This window comes from Furipterus horrens, unplaced genomic scaffold (assembly GCF_987537825.1).
Source record: "Furipterus horrens unplaced genomic scaffold, mFurHor1.1.pri manual_scaffold_3, whole genome shotgun sequence".
Classification (NCBI taxonomy): domain Eukaryota; kingdom Metazoa; phylum Chordata; class Mammalia; order Chiroptera; family Furipteridae; genus Furipterus; species Furipterus horrens.
In genome coordinates, this window is record NW_028327173.1 from 6153414 (window position 1) to 6170974 (window position 17561).

At 58.8% G+C, this 17561-nt stretch overlaps 1 protein-coding gene across 3 annotated transcripts in view; it reads right to left on the reverse strand.

The window, feature by feature from the left end:
- CASZ1 (castor zinc finger 1) overlaps positions 1-17561 on the reverse strand; it is a 144737-nt gene that overhangs the window by 61131 nt on the left and 66045 nt on the right. For all 3 annotated transcript variants that reach the window (XM_090268583.1, XM_090268581.1, XM_090268582.1), the window contains one exon: positions 4662-4714. The gene's annotated coding sequence lies outside the window, so the exon portion shown is untranslated. The remainder of the gene's footprint in view (positions 1-4661; positions 4715-17561) is intronic.

The window sequence follows — 17561 nt, forward strand, 5'->3', positions numbered from 1 at the left end:
TTGCCGCTCACTCCCCCTGTCGCACAGAGCGCTCATATTTTCCATGTGCAGCAGACCGTGAATTCACCTTCATACTAGTTACAGGGTTATTTAGCTTCTCCTGACACTGACAATCACCAAACTTTAATTCGCTGCTTGTCTTCTCCCTGCTGCGCCCTCTGCCCACCCCCAAACTCCCTGGGAGAGGATGTGAAGGACCTAGTTCGGCCTCTTCTTGCCAAAGCGTGCCCTTTGGAGTGATGGACTGATGGGGGGGGGGGGGAGGCGGGGCGGGTTATCAAAAAGAGAAGATGATAGGCAGGGTGTGTGTGTGTTGGGAGGAGGGTGTAGAGACCGATGTCGGGGAGAGGAAGTACCGGGGCTAGGGGACTTTGCATCCTGCTCCTTCGGCCTGACACTAATGTATTCAACCCAACATCTCTGCTGTTGTGAATGAAGACTCAGCGGGCAGGGCTGTGCGTCTGAGGGCCGGTAGCCCCAGCCAGGACCTCGGGCCAGGACTCACTGAGCTCCCAGGACCAGGCAGCTGGCATGGGCTGGCCCCTTTGCCTTCAGCTAGACGGGCAGGTGCCCATCAGGGAACCAACGGGACGGAGCGCTTTCCTACCAAGCCGAGAAGCCAGCTCTCACTCCTTCCTGCCTCCCCTGCCAGCCTCCTGTCAGGCTGAGCACCCTGCCCTGCTGAGAATTCTCTCCAGCCTATGGCTCTGTCACTGATGTCACGCCTCTCTTCCCTTGATAAAGGCAGGTGGGTCTGTTCAAAGCTACTCCCAAATCAGATGGGAAACAGAGACTCTGAGACATCCCACCGAGCACCCACATCCCAAGCCCAGGACCAGTGTGGGACACAGAGCCCAAGCAGGGCATCGCGTGCCTGGGCCCCTGCCCACTGGGAGAGGTGGCTGCAGCCTGTGCCCACAGCCAGCCCCAGTGGAGTCTCTGTCTCTCTCTTCCCTTGGCCTCAGCAGATCCCCTTCTTTCTCTCTTACTTGTGCTCCCACACCCTTCCCAGGAATCGGTCCAGCTTCCAGAAGGTCCACAGAGGCCTCCCCTTGGCTCAGGGGCCATGCAAACCCAGGGAGCTTAGACTCCTCTTCTTAGCCACCCTCCACCCCTTCCTTCCCCCAAAGCCTCCCAGGCACTGGAGGCAGCAACGGTTTGCTCTGAGAGCCATTCGGTGGAGCCAGGGGACTCCTGTTCCCCAAATCCAAGCTGGGCCCATCAGCCACTCATTAGGCAGAGTCCCAGGAGCAGAGTGCTGAGCTCACAGGACTCACGAAGACCAGAGGTCTGGCAAGGACCTGGGCCGGGGAGCTTGGAAAAGTAGGGGGGGGGAGCGGGGGAGGTGGGAAGCCAGGAGGGAAGAGACAGGGAAATCCAGGGAGGGATCAAGCTGCATCTGCTGCCTTCCGGCCCCATTCCCCATCCCTGCTGGCGGGGGGAAGTGGCCACAATGGCCTGGGCAAAAGAGATGTCAACGGGACCGACGGCAGAGACGGGAGAAGGGGCTTGTTGACTGCAAACTGTCCATTATGGCTCAGATTATAAGCATATTGCGCAGGGCTCTCTGCACGATGCCGAGGAAATCCAATACGCTGAAAGGTTAATGCAATCAATTAGGGTGACAAGGAAGTAAAGTAAAGCCTTCGGAGTAGATGAAAAGGAGGGAGAGAGAGAGAGACAGCGCCCCCGCGGAGTTGGGGTGCAGCGGTGTGGGTGGGGGGAAGGCGAGGAGGGAGGGAAACGAGTGGGGTGCGGAGAGGACCCTGGAGGGGAAGGGGAGGCATACAGAGGCCAGGAGCCCAGGAAAAGCGGACAGGGAGGGAGGCCGTGGCCACGGCTGCAGGAGAGGGCGGCCAGCACTCTAGGCCAGGCCACAGCGCCGGTCTCAGACCTCTGACTGCTGTACAGCTTCATTTCCTGCCCCTCCCCCGTCCCCTGTCCCTGCCAGCCTTTCCTCCAGGGCTCGGAGCCTGTCTCCCACATGAGCTCTCAGCACCCGGGAACGTGTCAGAGCGGCCACGGTCCCTGCTCCCACGCCGAGCTGGTGCCCCCCCCCCCCCGTAGCCTCCCGCCTCACTCTCGGCTGCAGCGCCCTGACACAACCTGCACAGCTCCCCTCCCCCGCCCCACCAGCACCCCAATTCCGACTCGCCACAAGCCCGTGGCGGGCAGAGCGCTGTGGGCTGACGCGGCTGTAGATGGAGAAACTGGCGCTCAGAGAGGCAGCGCAGCGTCCCAGGCCCGGCAGCCGCCGTGGAGGCCCCGGGACCGATCTGAGATTGCCAACAGCTCCTAGCCCGCTACCTACCGGGGAGGAGTCAGGAGCCTCACCTTCTCCAAGAAGTCAGACTCAGAGGTCTTGGGACAGGGGTGCGGAACTCTGGGGACGCTGCCCAGGGGGGAGAGGAGGGGAGGCTCAAGAGGAGGAAGGAACACGGGCAGCGCCTACTTGTCAGGCCCCAGGCTAGACACCTTAAGCTACATTCTCTCCCTCCCTTGTCCCAATACGCCTGCAAAGTAGGTATGCTGCTCCCCTTACAGAAGGGGAAACGTGGATCTGAGAATTTGCTAAGGACTGACGGGGATGCCGAGGGCAGGAGGTATGAGGAAGGAGAGGCTGTTGCGGGAACTTCTCGGCAAGTGGGACTGAGCAGAGGCTGAGGCCCTACAGACAGGAGGGGGGACGTGGCCCCCACAGATCAAGGCTGCCAGCAGCCCACCCCCTCGGGACAGGGCTCTCAGACAGCAATCCCACGGGAGGCAAGAGCAGAGGCTGGAATGATGGCTGCGCAGCATCGTCAAAGTTCTTAATGCCAGGGAACTGTACTCTTAAAGATGGGAACAGTGGTAAATTTCATGTTCTGTATATTACCACTTTAAAGAGAAAGAGAGAGAGGAGAGAGAGAGAGGGAGGGAGGGAGGGAGCAGAAGGCAGGAGCCAGCACATTTTTTCTCTTAAGGGCCAGATGGTAAATATTTTAGGCTTCGCAGGCAAACATCCTCTGTGGTAGCTGCCCGACTCTTCCACCGTAGCGTGAAAGCAGCCATGGCCAATATGAAAATGAACGGGCGTGGCTGTGTTCCAATAAAACTTTATTTACAAAGCAGGCCATGGGCTGCCTTTGGCCCGTGGGCTGTACTTTGCCAAGTCTTGCTCCAGAGAATGGAAGTGTCTAGGGTTGACTTTCAGGACCAGGGATGCCAGGCTCTGTCCCTCTGCCTGGGGGACAGAAGTCTCCAATCTGGACCTTGCCAAGAAGTGGAGGGGAGAGGTGAGCAGAAGCTTCGGGAGCAGGTCCCGTTCTCATAACCAGGTGAGGATGGAGAAAAGGAAGGGACCAAGAACATGCGCTGGCATGGGACACAGATGTCCAGAACCTATTTGTTCCAGGTCCCATGATCCCAAGAAGCCCATCACCCTGTGGATGATATGAAGGGGTGGAGACGTGCAGCTCCCAACATGTCAGCCGTCTTGAGAGAGGGGTGAGGCCGTGGCTAAGTCAGGGAGGCTGGAGTGGGGCAGGGGGCTGGGCTGGCCAGTGGGGACACCAGGGGAGAGGAAGGCGAGGAGAGAGGCCCGGGGAGCAGCGCTGTAACCAGGGTGGTGCTGGTGGCAAAGGCAGGAATCCACGGGCCCCAGCGAGAGCGCAGGGCGCGGGCCGGGCCTGCCCTACACTGGCCGCCTCTGATCACGTTTTTCAGGGCCACTGCCCGCCGGCACAGACAATGCTGGGGGAGCCTTTGAAGTCCAAAAGGGATGCCGCGGTGGGAGCCTCTCAACTCTCCTCCCTTCCCCCGTCCTCGGGGGGGAGGGAGCCATCAGGACAAAACCCGGAGCCGGTCGCAGCCGGCCCAAAACGCGTGGGACAAAGGGAAAACAAACAGGTTTGGAGCCAGGCGCACGGTGCCCTGTCTGTCCCCCGCCCCGCCGTGCAAGGATGATGGATGGCCACAGCCAGTCAGCTCGCCCGCCGGGCGGGCCCCGCTATTTACATAACACTGGCGTTCCACCGGTCACCTCTGACACGGCGCTGCCTGGGGCCTAGGCCCGGTGGCCCCCAGGTTCCTGGAGCCACTTGGGGTCTGACAGTGCCTGTGAAGGCCCAGCCATGCCTGGGGAGCCCTAGGCCTGGGGAAGGGCAGGACAGCAGCCTGCTCTGGGCTCAGGGGCCAGTCTCTCATGGAGGAAGGGGGAGGCCAGTGTGGGGACCGCAGCCTCCTGGGAGAGAGGGCTTTCAAGTCAGTGAGGTTCCCCACGCACAAGCTACAGGCTGAACTTCCAGGGAGAGCTGGCGGCAGCCCCCACAGCAGGCACAGCAAGCTGCAGGGCCATGCACAGTGCCACCGGGCAGGCCGCCCTGCACCACAGATGCCCCCGTGCCCCACGCCGCCTGGAACACATTCTGTGCCCAAAGACTGCAATCCGGGTATCCCCAGACCATTTCCAGTGTAAGAGCCAATCTGAGACGTTCCTACTGAGGCCATCTTTCCAACAGGTTCAAACGGGCAACATGGCCCTAATTCTTGGTCTTCATCTTCCCAGCCCTCCTGGGTGCTCAGCATGACCAGACCCAGCCCAGGGGACACCTGCAGTAAGCAGGCCAGGGTTCACCGGTCGGGGACAGGACACAGGATAGGGGAGGGGACTTAGGCCTTACCTTGAAGCAGGTCCTAGAGGCTCCTCTTTTGCAGTAGGGGGCGTCACTTCATCCTGAGGAGGGAGAGAGAGAAGTCCCGTTAGCTTTGGGGGCAGGACATCTGCCATTCTGCTGGGTGCCTGAGGGCTCCCTGCCACCTCTGGGCCGAGGGGCTGATGCTCCAGGGCCGGCCAAGGGGGTCAAAAATTCAGACATACTGAGAAGGCACTGATTTTGTCCTACTTGAGTATATGGCAACCAAAATTTGAAAGAATTCAGAAAGCGGTAGGGGCTGATCACCGTGGAAATACGGTCCTCAGGGCAGCCCTAACCAGAGATCAGAGGTGAGAGGTGGGCGTGTGCAGGTGGAGGTGCTCCCGTGAGCTGCAAGCTGAGCATCGGGGCCTGGGGACAATGACAGAGTCTAGCAGCAGCCCACCCCTTACTTTCTTCCCCTGGCCCCTGAAAATAAAAATGACAGATGCCAAACTGTTCACCCTAGCAAGTGGGTGACAGGAGGTCAGGGGTGGACCAGGGCCATGGCATTGAGAAGCCTCAACTCCCAGGAACAGGTTGCTGAGAGCACCTTCCACCCTGGGGTCCTACCCATGAGTCACAACAACACCCAATGGGGCCCACGTAGGACAAGGTCAATGTTGTAACAACGAGGGTCTTGAGTTGACTCACTATGCAGCCCAGTTTGCCAGGCTCAAGCCCTCCCCCTCAGCGTGACTTTGGGGAGCCAAGGTCAAATGCACAGACTCCCTCCATGGATGAAAAGCCCAAGGAACCCTCTGCCTGCTGACCTCAACCCCCTGCCCTTGCCTGAGCCAGACCCTGCCTCTCCCACCCCTGGGCCTCAGAACTCTACCCTCATTAGGAAAGGGTTTTCTTGTTATTGTGTGTTTTCCTCCCGACTCCTTCATTTGTGGCTTATCAATGATGCAAGAGGAATAACACCAGTTTCCTTAGGCCATGTAATCCCCAAATCAGATTGGGGGATTGCGAGAGGTGAGGTGACCTTGTACAGGACTCCAGGAATGCCACCCAATCCTGCTGCCCGCCCTCCCTTCTCAGGACATATTTAGATGGATAATATTAATTGTACTTGACACATCCTCCTAAGGAGGGCTGGGTCCTCTGCCAGCTCTTGCTGCCTTTGCTAGGCTGCCTTGGCAGGGGCTGCCCACCCGGGTAGAGCCCACCCTGCTGGACACAGGGCTCTGGTGGGCATGGAGTAGTTGGGGAGGGCCGCCCCGTGGCCTCTGACACCTGCCCATCTGATCCAGGTGGTGAGAAGCTGGGGGTCTGCAGACAGCTGGGCTCACTGAGATAGGGGGCAGCAGAGAGGAAGGGGAAGCCGTGCCAAGGCAGAAGGGGTGCAGAGGTTGGAAGAGTGGGATAGGGAAAAAGTGGGCAAGGAGAGCTGGAGGAAGGGGAGGCCAAGCACCGCTGGGCCACAGGGCAAGGGACGGAGACCCCGGGGCTCCGGTGAGAGGCTCTGGGCAGGCTTGGCCCTCAGAGCTCACACCCCAGCCAGCCAGCCAGCCAGCCAGCCCAGGGACCCAGCAGGGCCCTGTCCATCCCATACTTGCCTGCCTGAGATCTCTCCAAGCGCCCCGGCCAGCCTCCCTTGAACCCCCAAAGCCCCCCAACTCCACAACTCCAGTATCTCCCTTCCACCACCTTTTTCTCCCCTCCCATCCTCCCCGGCAACTGTGCATTTATTAATTCATGAGGCACTAATTAGTTCTTTGTTTAATTTTGTGTTAAACAGACTGACCGGAATGATAACGACTTGCCGCGCGGTGTTGCCGTCCCCAACCAGCCCTGTTTTCTGACAACAAGGGAGCGCGGGAGACCGGAGCGCTGAACCCAAATCCCTCAGCAGTTGCACTTCATTAAGTCAAAATGTGACAAGAAGCTTAGAGAGCAACTTGCAGATCTGATCACACAGAACAATCGGGAAGGAAACTTTCCAGGAGTTGGTCGGGGTGGCGGAGGGGTAGGGAGGGGCAGCGATGTTTATACCGTGTGGGAACAGGGACGCGCACTGGGGCTCTGTCCCTTGCCTGCTCCCCGGGGCGGGTGGCCTGCAGCACCGAGGCTGCATCTGGGTGGGGTTTGGGACACTGGGTGAGTTCTGGAACCCCGGTGGGGACCTGAGAAGTTCGGCTTCACCTCTGTATTCTCATGCAGGCATCTTCTCCAGTCTCCCTCCGCCCCTCGCTGGCCCTGATGTCTGGCCCTGGCCTGTGTGACTGAGTGACTGGGCACACCCAGGGCCCAGCAAAGAATCAGAAAGCTGCTAGAGTCAAGGAGGGACTCTGTAAGGCCCGGGGAAGGGCACGGAGCAGGGAAACACAGAGGGGAGCAGCAGTCCCTACTTAGGAAGGCCGAAGCTAAGCACACCCTTCCTGGCTGAGAAAGAGAAGTAAGGTGTTCAGGAATCATGACCGCTGTATCCACTCCATGCCAGCTGCCCATCCATCCAACAACGTTCTTTATCCTAAGTACTCTGACCAGAAAATTGAGGACCACGAGGTTGAGTTCTCTGTAGAGGTACCCAGCAAATTAGGACCAGAACCGGGCCCTGGAGCGTCCAGGCTGTGGTGGCGGACTACGGACAGCCTGCGGTGGCGGACTACGGGCAGCCTGCGATCGCTCCCTCCTGTCCACCAGGAAAAGCAGGATGTCCGCCCCCGAGGTGTCAGGCTGCTCACTTCCTCTGCTCCTGGCCTGAGTGAGCACAAGTGGGATCGAAACCAAGCCCTGCCTCAGTCCAAGGCAGGACCCCGCCCTCCTTGTACCTGGCCCTCACCTCGGAAGGTGTGCACAGTGTCTTGCACAGGGACAAGAACACGGAAAGGGGGAGAAGAAGAACACAGAGCTGACCAAAAGGAGCCCGGCTGCGTGCGGAGATCCTGTGACCTGCTTCCCACTGGCCACAGCGCCCGTCCAGGTGTGGCGGGACCCTCCCTCCGAGAGCCCGCCCAGGCAGCCCACGGGCCAAGGCGGACCCCATGCGCGGTGGTCTCCCACCCACCTGAGCCTGGAAGCCCTGGGCTGGCTTCTGTTAATTTGCTATTAGGCTGCCTAAGCAAACCAATTAAAACTAATCATTAATTACAAAAGAGAGAGCAAGAAGAGAGAGGAGAGGGTGAAAGATGGAGATGGGAAGGAGGAAGGAGAGTGGGGTGGAGACAGAAGACCTAGGGAGCTTTCTGGGAGCTGTAAGTGGGGCTCGTGGGCCGGCAGCTGGGAGGGACCGGAGGGTCCCCCTGCACAAGAGGTGCTGGAGCGGAGGCAGAGCAGGAAGGAGGGCAAAGAAGGTGGAGAGGGGGCTGCCACGGGCCTGCGGGAGGAGGGAAGGGGGCAGAGGGAAGGGCGAAGAAGCTGCCGGGACCAGCGTACCAGGACCTGAAGAGGCCTCACCCACCTGCGGTCCCCTCTGGCTGGAGCCACCAACTCTCCAGGACTTGGCTTCGGAGAGTCTCACCACCGGCTCCCCGGCTCCATATTTATGAGGCCCAGCTGATTATGCAGCACCGGGCCAGGCTCCTGGTCCCCGCGGCCCCTGCCTGCTCCCAGGACTCTCGGGCCGCGGAGGCTCAGGGCAGCTGCCGGCCGCCCGCCTGGCTAGCCCCCCGCGCCAACTCCTGCCCGCTTCCCCGAGCCTCACACACGCCCTCCCCCCGGCCCGGCCGTCTCGCAGGGGCCGGGCCCTGTCAGCCGGCAGCTTGGGGAGGGGGCAGCGCAGACAGCAAGGGGCAGTGTCATGGAAACGGGCACTTTCCCCAAGAAATATTCTGTTTGGCCTCCTTCCTGCATTGAGGAGCTGTCAGGAGCCTGAGTGAGAGGCACCCCACCCCGGGACCAGGCGTGACAAAACCTATTTTCTGCCTCAAATTTGATTGATTAAAAAACTTTTTAGGAAAACCATGTTAAAAGAGTGAAAAAAGAGAGAGGGAGAGAAAGAGAGGGAGGGAGAAGGAAGGGGGCAAGGAAGGAGAGAATAGAAATGAAACCAGGGGAAAAGGGCCCGGGAGAAAGGCCACAGGCAGGGGCCGGACAGTTACCCCAGTGACGGCGCCGGGGGATGTGTGTCAGTGGGACAGCCACAGGCGACCGGCAAAACAGAGAGGTCAGAGGGAGTCTGAAACTTTTACACAGTGCTTAGCAGGACAATGAGGGGCTGAGGGACCCTGCACAGTCAAGCAGGTGCCAGAGCTGGATGGGGCAGCAGCCAGGGTGGGTCCCCCACCCCAGCCCGGGAAAAGGAGCCAGCACCCCAAGGCAGGCGGGCGGGGGGTGGGGGGTGGCTGCCAGCACTGGGCGACAAGCTGGCCTCTGGATGGGCTCTGGGAGTTTCCAAACACAGTCCTGGCTGGAATTTGGCTGAAGTCCTGAAAAATCTGTCCAGGGTCAAGGGGGAGGTTCTAGTAGTTTGGGGACAGGAAAGGGGTTTTCCCACCTTGTTCTCTCAAGCGCCAGCTTGGGGAACATTTTTAGTGAATAAATAAGTAAGCTGGAAGGTACCCAGCGGACCTCCGTCCTGCAGAGGGGAAGCCGTTGATGGTTCAACACGAAGCTAGGGCCTCCCGCTCTCCCACTGCCCCATCTCAGATCTGCCGCCCCCGCCCCCCATTCCTCTGCCCCCCGTTCCTCTGCCGGGTGCTGCCCAGCACGGTCCCCATGCCTAGCTCGCCCTCTCTCTTTTCCCATCTCAGAAACTAAGACAGACCTGGCCTGACTTGGAAGGGACGGGCAACCATGCCTTACCTACTCTCTAAGGGCTCCCTCCTGGAGAAGGGCCGGCCTCCTCGCCCCACCTGAGACCCCACCAAGGGAGGAAACGCCTCCATTTCCCAGAAGGCAGGGGTGCCTCCAATCTCCCTGGCAGGGCCCATCCTCTCCCCAGGGAAAGGGGTCCAGGTCTATGGCCAAGTTTGTTCTTCCTCTATCTGAGGGCCTTGAATATCAGGGTTAGCAGAGGTTCTGGCCAAGGTCATCAGCAAGGCGTTTTCTCCAGGGTGCTGGGAGGGGTGCCCAGCAGAAACCAATCTGCCTGTGCGAGCTCAATTCAGGGGGGACAGTGCCTCCCTGGATAGACAGGTGCATTCTGCAGACAGACGCATAGAAAGACAACCCAGCCCTCTGCCAGGTAAGCTGACCCAAGGTCTCTCCCCATCCCTGTCCCTCAGGGGTCATCATGTCCTGATGGGGCACTCTTGACACCGGACTAGGCACAAGCAAGGTAAAACGTACGGCATATGTGAGACAGGGCCGCCTCTGCCGCTTATGGCCACGTGACCCAGTGGGACAGGCTGCTTCACTTCTCTCGGCCTCAGCCTCTTCAGATGAAAAGTGGGGATATGAGTTCCCGCCTCAAAGGCACCTAGTTTGTGTCAGATACTGCCGTGGACCCTGAGAACTGAGGTACAGCAAAGAGAACCCCTACGGAGCTTCCATTCCCCTGCTGTTACAAACACCCACTGAGACAACCTTCAGCACTGTGGGCTGGCACACAGGAAGTGCTCAATAAATATGACCTGTTATTAGCTTTCAGGGTCCCTGCCCTTAAGAAGCCAGGGAGAGATCTAGCAATTCCTCTCCTAGGTATACACCCAAGAGGATGGAACACAGGGACTCAAACAAAAACACGTACGTTAGTGTTCATAGCAGTTCTATTCACGCCAGGCAAAAGGTGGGCACAGTCCAAATGTCCGTCCATCGACAGATGGCCGGATAAACAACATATGGTACAGCCATACAGTGGAATATTATGCAGCCATAAAAAGGATGAAATTCTCATGTATGCTACAGCAAGGATGAACCTTGAAAACATTTATGCTCAGGAAGAGAAGCCACACACAAAAGACCACATACTGTGTGGTTCCACTCCTATGAACTGCCCAGAATAAGCAGATCTGCCAACATTATATTTATGGCCACTAAATTTTACACTTTCAAATGGTTACCACGGTCAATTTTGTTGTGTGCATTTTAGCACAATAAAGTAAAATGAAGAAGCAGAAGCAGAAGCAGCGAGAGAGGAGGAAGATATTCCCATGTAGCAGCCCAGTACAGGTGTTAGAAAAGCCGCGGCAGGAGGCAGGTAGGCGAATCCACGGTCTCAGGTGGGTCTGCTTTCCCTCCTCTTCTCCAGCACAGAGGGGACTACAGTACTGCCCGATGTAGGCCTAAGCCTCCGCAAGACCTTGGAGGGAAAAGACAATATAGGGAGGCTGGGATGGCTCCAGGGATGGTCCTCCACGTGGGACACGTCATCTGAGTGCCTAGGATTCCGTATCCCCAGTGCTACTGGTCCCCTGCACACACACACTGAGTCTCCTCTCGCGTGTGCGGCCCAGCCCATCCGTCTCTCTGCCAGGCTCCCAGGTAACTTTTGCTGCTGCTCTAGCGTCTTGTGCAACCAGCTGCCCTCTGGGTGGAGAAGGAGGGCCTGAGTTGATGACTTTACACTCACAGGACTCCAGGGTTCCCCAAGTTGGAGGGGGTTCCACCTTGCCGGGAGAGCCTAGGATAACCAGAGCCAGGTCCTCGGGGCAGCCCCCCAACTATCACGGCCCTCCTGCCTGCTCCCGAATGCTGTGCACACAGAGACCCTTGCCTTGGCCCGGGAACTGTCAGGAGATCAACAAACAAAAGCTGCTTCTTGACAGGGAGTCATTTATATTTTAGCTTCGTTCCATTATCCTAACGAATCCTTCATCAGCAGATGCAATATTAACAGCAGAAAATCAGCTCATTACATCTGGGGGGATTTCATCAAGTCGGCAATCATCTGTGCAGCTCCCCAAGCCTTCCAGGGGCCAGTGTGGCTGTTATTTATTTATTTTGCTACTTATTTATTTAAATTTGGGGGTTCTTTCCACGTAATTGCACCGCATCTCGGGTCTTTAATAAATAATTGGCAGGTCCTGCGCTGCAGACAGCTTTGCTCTGTGCCATGAGAGCCTGCCTTAGCCAAAATATTTACCAATATTTAGAAGTCATTAGAATCAGGAGGGACGCGGGGCAGGGATACTCTGTTCTTGTAGTGGCAGCCGGGTGTGAGCCCTCACTCCAGTCCTCCCACCCCATCTCTCGGTCTGAGGGGAGCTGTCTCGACTGGAAGATCCCGGTGGGCAGGCCCTCCTTGCTTCTCTGGGCTCCCTTAGTTTCAGCAGGAAATTCCCAGGACGCGGCCATTCCTAAGGATTACCGTGGGCTTCTCGCGGCTGATGGGGCCCAGCCACTGGAAAGGGCCCACTTGGTGCAGTGACAGGAACTTTCCCGGGCCCCTGAGCTGGGGCATCCTTTTGGGGTGGCACTCCCTGGGCCACCCCGTGCTGGGAGCTCAGCAAAGGAAAACTTGGGGTGTGCTGCAGTCGAGAGTGAAGAAAAGCCTGGCCCGATCCTCCTAGCTTCCCCAGGTTATGCCTCTGAGTTCGAAGAGAAGGGAGTTCCGTCTGTCCAGAAGGCAGACCTGGCCCATTCTACGGATGCCAGGACTGAGCGGCAACAAACTTCAGGTCTCTTCCCCAGGCTGCACAACCAGGGAAAGGGCCAGAGCCGGAACTGAAGCTCAAAGGGGCTCGGTGGCGTCCCCATTCATTCCGCTAGGCCTGAGTCTTGCGGTGACGCAGTCCGGCCTTCTGAAGGCTCCTGGCTCCAGCCTACAGGCTGAAGTGGCCACTGGGACCGACGGCCACCCCCTGCCACCACCGCCGGGCTGCCCGCGCTGTCACAGGGTTTTCCCAGCAGGGTCTGGATTTCTACCCAGCCAGGAATGTGCTCCCGAGATGTCAATTCTAATCTCCCCAGCGCTCTGACAGAATTAAGCTCCAGTTTGTCCGACAACATCCCAAAGTTTCAGAAATCCAGGGCAGACTCTCTAATCAGGCTGCAGGACAAAGGTCTGGCCTGACCCTGTCACTTTCATTTACTCCTCCTGTCTGTCTCCCCGCGGCAGCCTTTCTGCAGCTTCCTCCACCCGCTGCCCTTCTCTGGCCAGCTCAGCCCCCTCCCGCTCCCCGAAGCACCCCTGTTTCTCCGCCCAGCATTTCCCCTCTCTCAGCAGCTGGGCTAATCCCATTGCTCCGCTGTCTGCAGCAGAGGAATTCCTAGGAGAGGGACCTGCAGCCCGCCCTCCCCTGCTGGTCTCCCCCTTGGCCGGGGCTCCCTCTGGTCCACTGCCTCTAGGGAGCGCGCAGGCTCAGCCCCATCCTGGCTCCAGGGAGAGGGTGCTCAGTGCAGAGATGTTCTCAAATCAAGCTTCTCCTTGCCTTTGGTCAGTCTGACCACGCTCCCCGTAACAGCCCCTGGGACATCCTTTAGCCTGGCGCCATTCTGTTTGAGGGTCAGCTCGTGGGCTCTGGAAAGCCTTGGACCTGTCTGGGGACACACATGTGGGCAGAGGCCTCCCCTCCGAGGCACTGAGCAGCACACGGTGGAGGACAGCAGAAGCAGCCCTGAACCTGGGCTGGGCAGGGCCCATGGGGAGGACCCCAAGCGCTTGGCTCTGCCAGTCTGTGGCCATTAGAAAGGGAGGAGGTGCCCAGGAGCTGGGTAGCTTGGCCAGAAGTGCCCTGGACAGCCAGACAGAGGACAGCCCCCCAGGACGCTGGAGGAGCAGTGGTGCCCCTTTCTCCACAACCCCTACCACCCAGCTCCGTCCCCTCCTACATGTGCTGACACCAGCCTCGGTTTCCAGAGGAAGTCAGGTGCACCTGCTGGTTGGAAGAGGCGTAAGTGGGGCCCATGGTTTAAATCTGGTTTGTTCCATCAAAAGATTCCCGGGGAGCAGAAAGCCAAGGGGGGGAAGGGGATGGTCAAGAGGATGTCTAGGGCAGCTGCGTGTGAGCGTGGGCACCGGCCAGGGAGCGGCCGAGGGGTCGGGGCTCCCCAGGGAAAACAGGGCAGGAAGGCACATACTCATGCGAAGGGGAGGCACAGGGAGGGAGACCCAGAGATGGAAACGTCACTCTGCCCTTTTTGCTGACCCTCCAGAAAGCACAGAAGTCCAGAGTGGCCAGGACAGGGCAGAATCCCCAAGAGCCACTTAACTGGCAGGGAGCCAGAAAGTCCTGGAACGCCACACGTAGGTAGGGCCATGCCACCGCTCCCCTGGGTCCCTCTGTGACCTGGGCAGAGATCTCACTCTAGGCATGGAGTGCCATCCTACGCAGGCACGAGCCCTCCCCTCCCCAGGACCCTTGGCCATGGTGTAAGGAGCGGGGACCCCCTTTCTCGGAGTTGCAATGATGGGCAGCTCCTCACTCCCTGACAGTCTCTCCTGCATTCTTCCAAACACCCCCCATCCCTGCTGGCCCTGCCTTCACCAGCACACAGCCCAGGGATGGGGGGCGGCCTGATGGATTAACCTGGAGACCTGGGGGGCTGGTGGAGGGACAGGCGCAGGAGGAGATAAAAGCCACTTAGAAGGACTTCACGTCTCTTTAACCAGCTCTTGCTCTGGGAGAATAAAAATAATTATTGTAGTTTTTACTTAATACCAGAAAATCCTACAGAGGCCTCCTGGAGAATGGAAGAATCACCTGCCTGTTGGTGTTTTTGGAGAAAGCCCTGCAGCTCCCACCATCCCCACCCTCCGCTCCCGCCCCCTGCAACTCCACGGTCCCCCAAAACCTCCACCTTGGCTTCTCTGCCCTTCCCCGCCTGCCTCACCTTTCCTCCCTTGCTGTGCTGGGTGTTGGTGAGTTGCTGGTTTTCTCTTTTTTGCAATTTATCAGCAGATTGTGTGGAGCTGAGTGGTGTGAGCCTCACCCTGCTAAATAAAGCTTTGGTATTTCTGATAAAGCCATCAAATTCCTTATCACACTGACACAAAGTGCATTTAAAGAGACAGACACCCTGTCCCTCCCTCCCCACCAGCCCCTGCTCCCTCCACTCAGTTCAGATTTCCAGCGACTCAGGCGCTTCTGGATCCGACACCAAATACGGCTGCTGAGGGTGTGACGGGGGGCGAGGGGAGAGGGGCAAGGCTGGCCGCCCTCTCCAGCTCCCACCACCCGGGCCGCTGGCACCCGGACCAGGGACTCGGGTCCACCAGGAGCAGCATGTGCTTCCTGCCGCAGCTCCTCTGGAACCAGACGAGAGCTATCAATAGACGCGTCCCGCAGGAGGGGATGTTCTCATAAACAGAGCGACCCTGTGCTAGGACAACAGCCGGCAGCTGGGGGACGAGCCCCAGGGGGCTGCTGGGCCTGCGAGGCTGCCCAGTGGCCGTGAACACGCCTGGTCGCCTCAGCCACGGCAGCCCCAAAGCGGGGTGGCAGGACAGAGCTCCGAGGGTGACCGGGGTTCACAACAGGCTTGCCCACGGGCCCAGCATGGCTCTGGTTCCTTTCACAGACGTGTGAGGTGTCTGGGGACGCAGATGAGGGACCCGAGTTAGGCCCGGGCAGGCCAACAGCTCTGCCAAGTGAAAGGCCTTGTTTCCCGAAGCGAGTGGCAGAGTTCACCCCAAGGCTGAGCTCCCACCCACCTCCCCATTTATGACCCCACAAAGTCAGGCCTTTCCCACCACCCCAGCCCCAGTTCGGCAGCCCGGGCCCTGTTCCCACACACAGCCTGTTGGTTGAGGAATCAAATTTATTATTTTTAATTATTTTGATTTATCAAAGCAGCAGCTACAATCATATTAAACCCACTTGGCTTCTTGGCATTTAACAGATACAGCTGCTGCAGGACTCCCCCAGACTCCATCAAACACCCAGCCTGTCCACCTGCTCCCCAAGGAGGGCACCCGAAGCCCTTTCTCTAAGAACCCCAAATCTGAGGGCCACCGGGCACCCCCCACCCCACGTGCCTTGCCAGGAGCACAGGCCGCCAAAGTGACTGAGGAGCAGACGGTGGGAATGGAACAAGCCGGGGCAAAGCTGCCAGGTGCTTCAGGAAAAACCACCTCTGCCACAGCCTGGGAGACCCTTCCCAGCCTAGCGCGGCCTCCCCAGCTGGCATTTTCAGGACCTACCCTATCCCAGGCCTGCGACTGAGCACTCCACACAGACGAGCCAAGTTACGCAGCAGACCCCTGCCCACAGGAGGAATCCCTGTCCCCTTAGAGGAGGGAGGCGCACCCCCCTAAAGACAGCCAGCCCAGAATTTAAATGGACTCACACAGAACCAAGAGCCCTCGTTTTCCTGACCACACCTCACTGCCTCCCACCTCGAGTGCTCCTGTGGCAGACGGTGGAGAAGAGGAAGGATGCTGGGGTTCAAGGCGATGGACCAAGACAGCAGATACCAAACATTTAGAATCTGAGTGCTCAGAAGAAGGGATCCTTCCTTGGGAGACAGCACCATGGGGCAGGCAGCAGCAACCTGACAGGTTTCCATAGGTGCAGGGGGCACACAGGTGAGCAGATTCATCGCTCAACGAGGAGCCGGGCCCTGCCCTCGAGTCTGCCTGTCCCCGTCCCCAGGAGTCTGTGGCACAGTGAGGCCAGAGCCAGCCGGGTAGAGAGGACCAAGGACTTCAAACTTCTAAGCAGAACTGCATACAAGGAGTGCAGGTGACTCCGTCAGGGCTGGCAGGGGCACCTCCAGGGTTCATGCCCCCCCCCCCCCCCCGTGAAGGCAGCTTTTTATCCCTCTGGGGGAGGCAAGTCATGGGAATACGGGCTTCTTAGGGTGAGAGGAGGCGGTGGTGCACGGATACAGAGTCCCAACACAAGTCTGACTTCATACACAAAAATCACAGTCAGCGGCCATCAGACCAGGAGCCAGACTCCCGCTGGTCCCGCTGCCCTGCCCGGAGGCCCTGCAGCCTGGCGTGAAGAGCTGGGCCCTGGCTGCAAGCTCTGGTCTCTGATGGGCACCAATGGGCACTGTTATCTGGCCTCTCTGAGGTCGAGTTTCCTTATCTATCAAATGTGTGCGACGATAGTACCTGTATCAGAGGGTTGTGGTCAGGATTCGGGGAGACCATGAGTGTGGAGCTCTTAGCAAAGTGTCTCCACATTTCCTACATGCAAAAAGTGGCAGCAGTCATCGTGGCCATCAACATCATCATCATCATCACCTAAGCACCTCTTTAACCAGGATACAGCAATAGGGATCGTGACTTCGGGGTGTTGCTGACCAGCCCAGGGGCCTGGAGGAGCTCAGAAATGCCTAGGGGAAGCGGTCCCTGGTGCCTGCCCAGCACACTGGCTCACACAGCCAACAAGGACCCAGGATTTAAGGCAGGAGGGGGAAGCAGGGCTCGCGGCAGCCACATCTGCCTATCAAAACCTGTACCTCCACTCGGCTTTCCACCGGGACTCATGCCCTAATATGGGCCCAGCAGCTTTCTGGGTTATTTCAAGGGTGTGTGATAATGACTCCAGGCTTTGCTTCTGCTGCCCCCAGAAAAATTTCCATCTGGGGAAGGGAAGGCTGGCTGGCAAAGAATGAGAGGGGCCCAGGGAAGCCCAAGGTCAGAAGGTATGCAGTCAGTGGGCACAGACGGGTAAGGCAAGGGGAAGGGAAGAGCAGGGGGCTGGAGGGGTGCACCGCCCCAGGGGCCAAGGTGGCAGAGGGGGGACAGGGAGCTGGGTGAGGCCAGCCAGAGCTCCCAGGACCTCTCCCCTTGCCCACTGCCCACTGCCCGGGGGGTGGGGTGGGGGAATGCACCCAGCAGGACAGCAACCGGGCCTGCAGCTGCCTCCTCACCCACAACTACTCCGGTGGGGACCCCTTTTGTACAGGGGCCGAGCTGGGCCTCTGGGCCTTGGGTAACTACTCAGTGCTTGGGGACCCCTAGACCCCTGGACTTATTTCCGTATTAATGAGCTTCTGCCCAGGCTTGGCCCATCAACACCAGGCTACACAGGGTTAACTCCAGCGGGGAGCACAGGGTGTGGGGGGGACTGGCTGGCTTTGCCTTCACTCTACCTCCATTTCTACTGC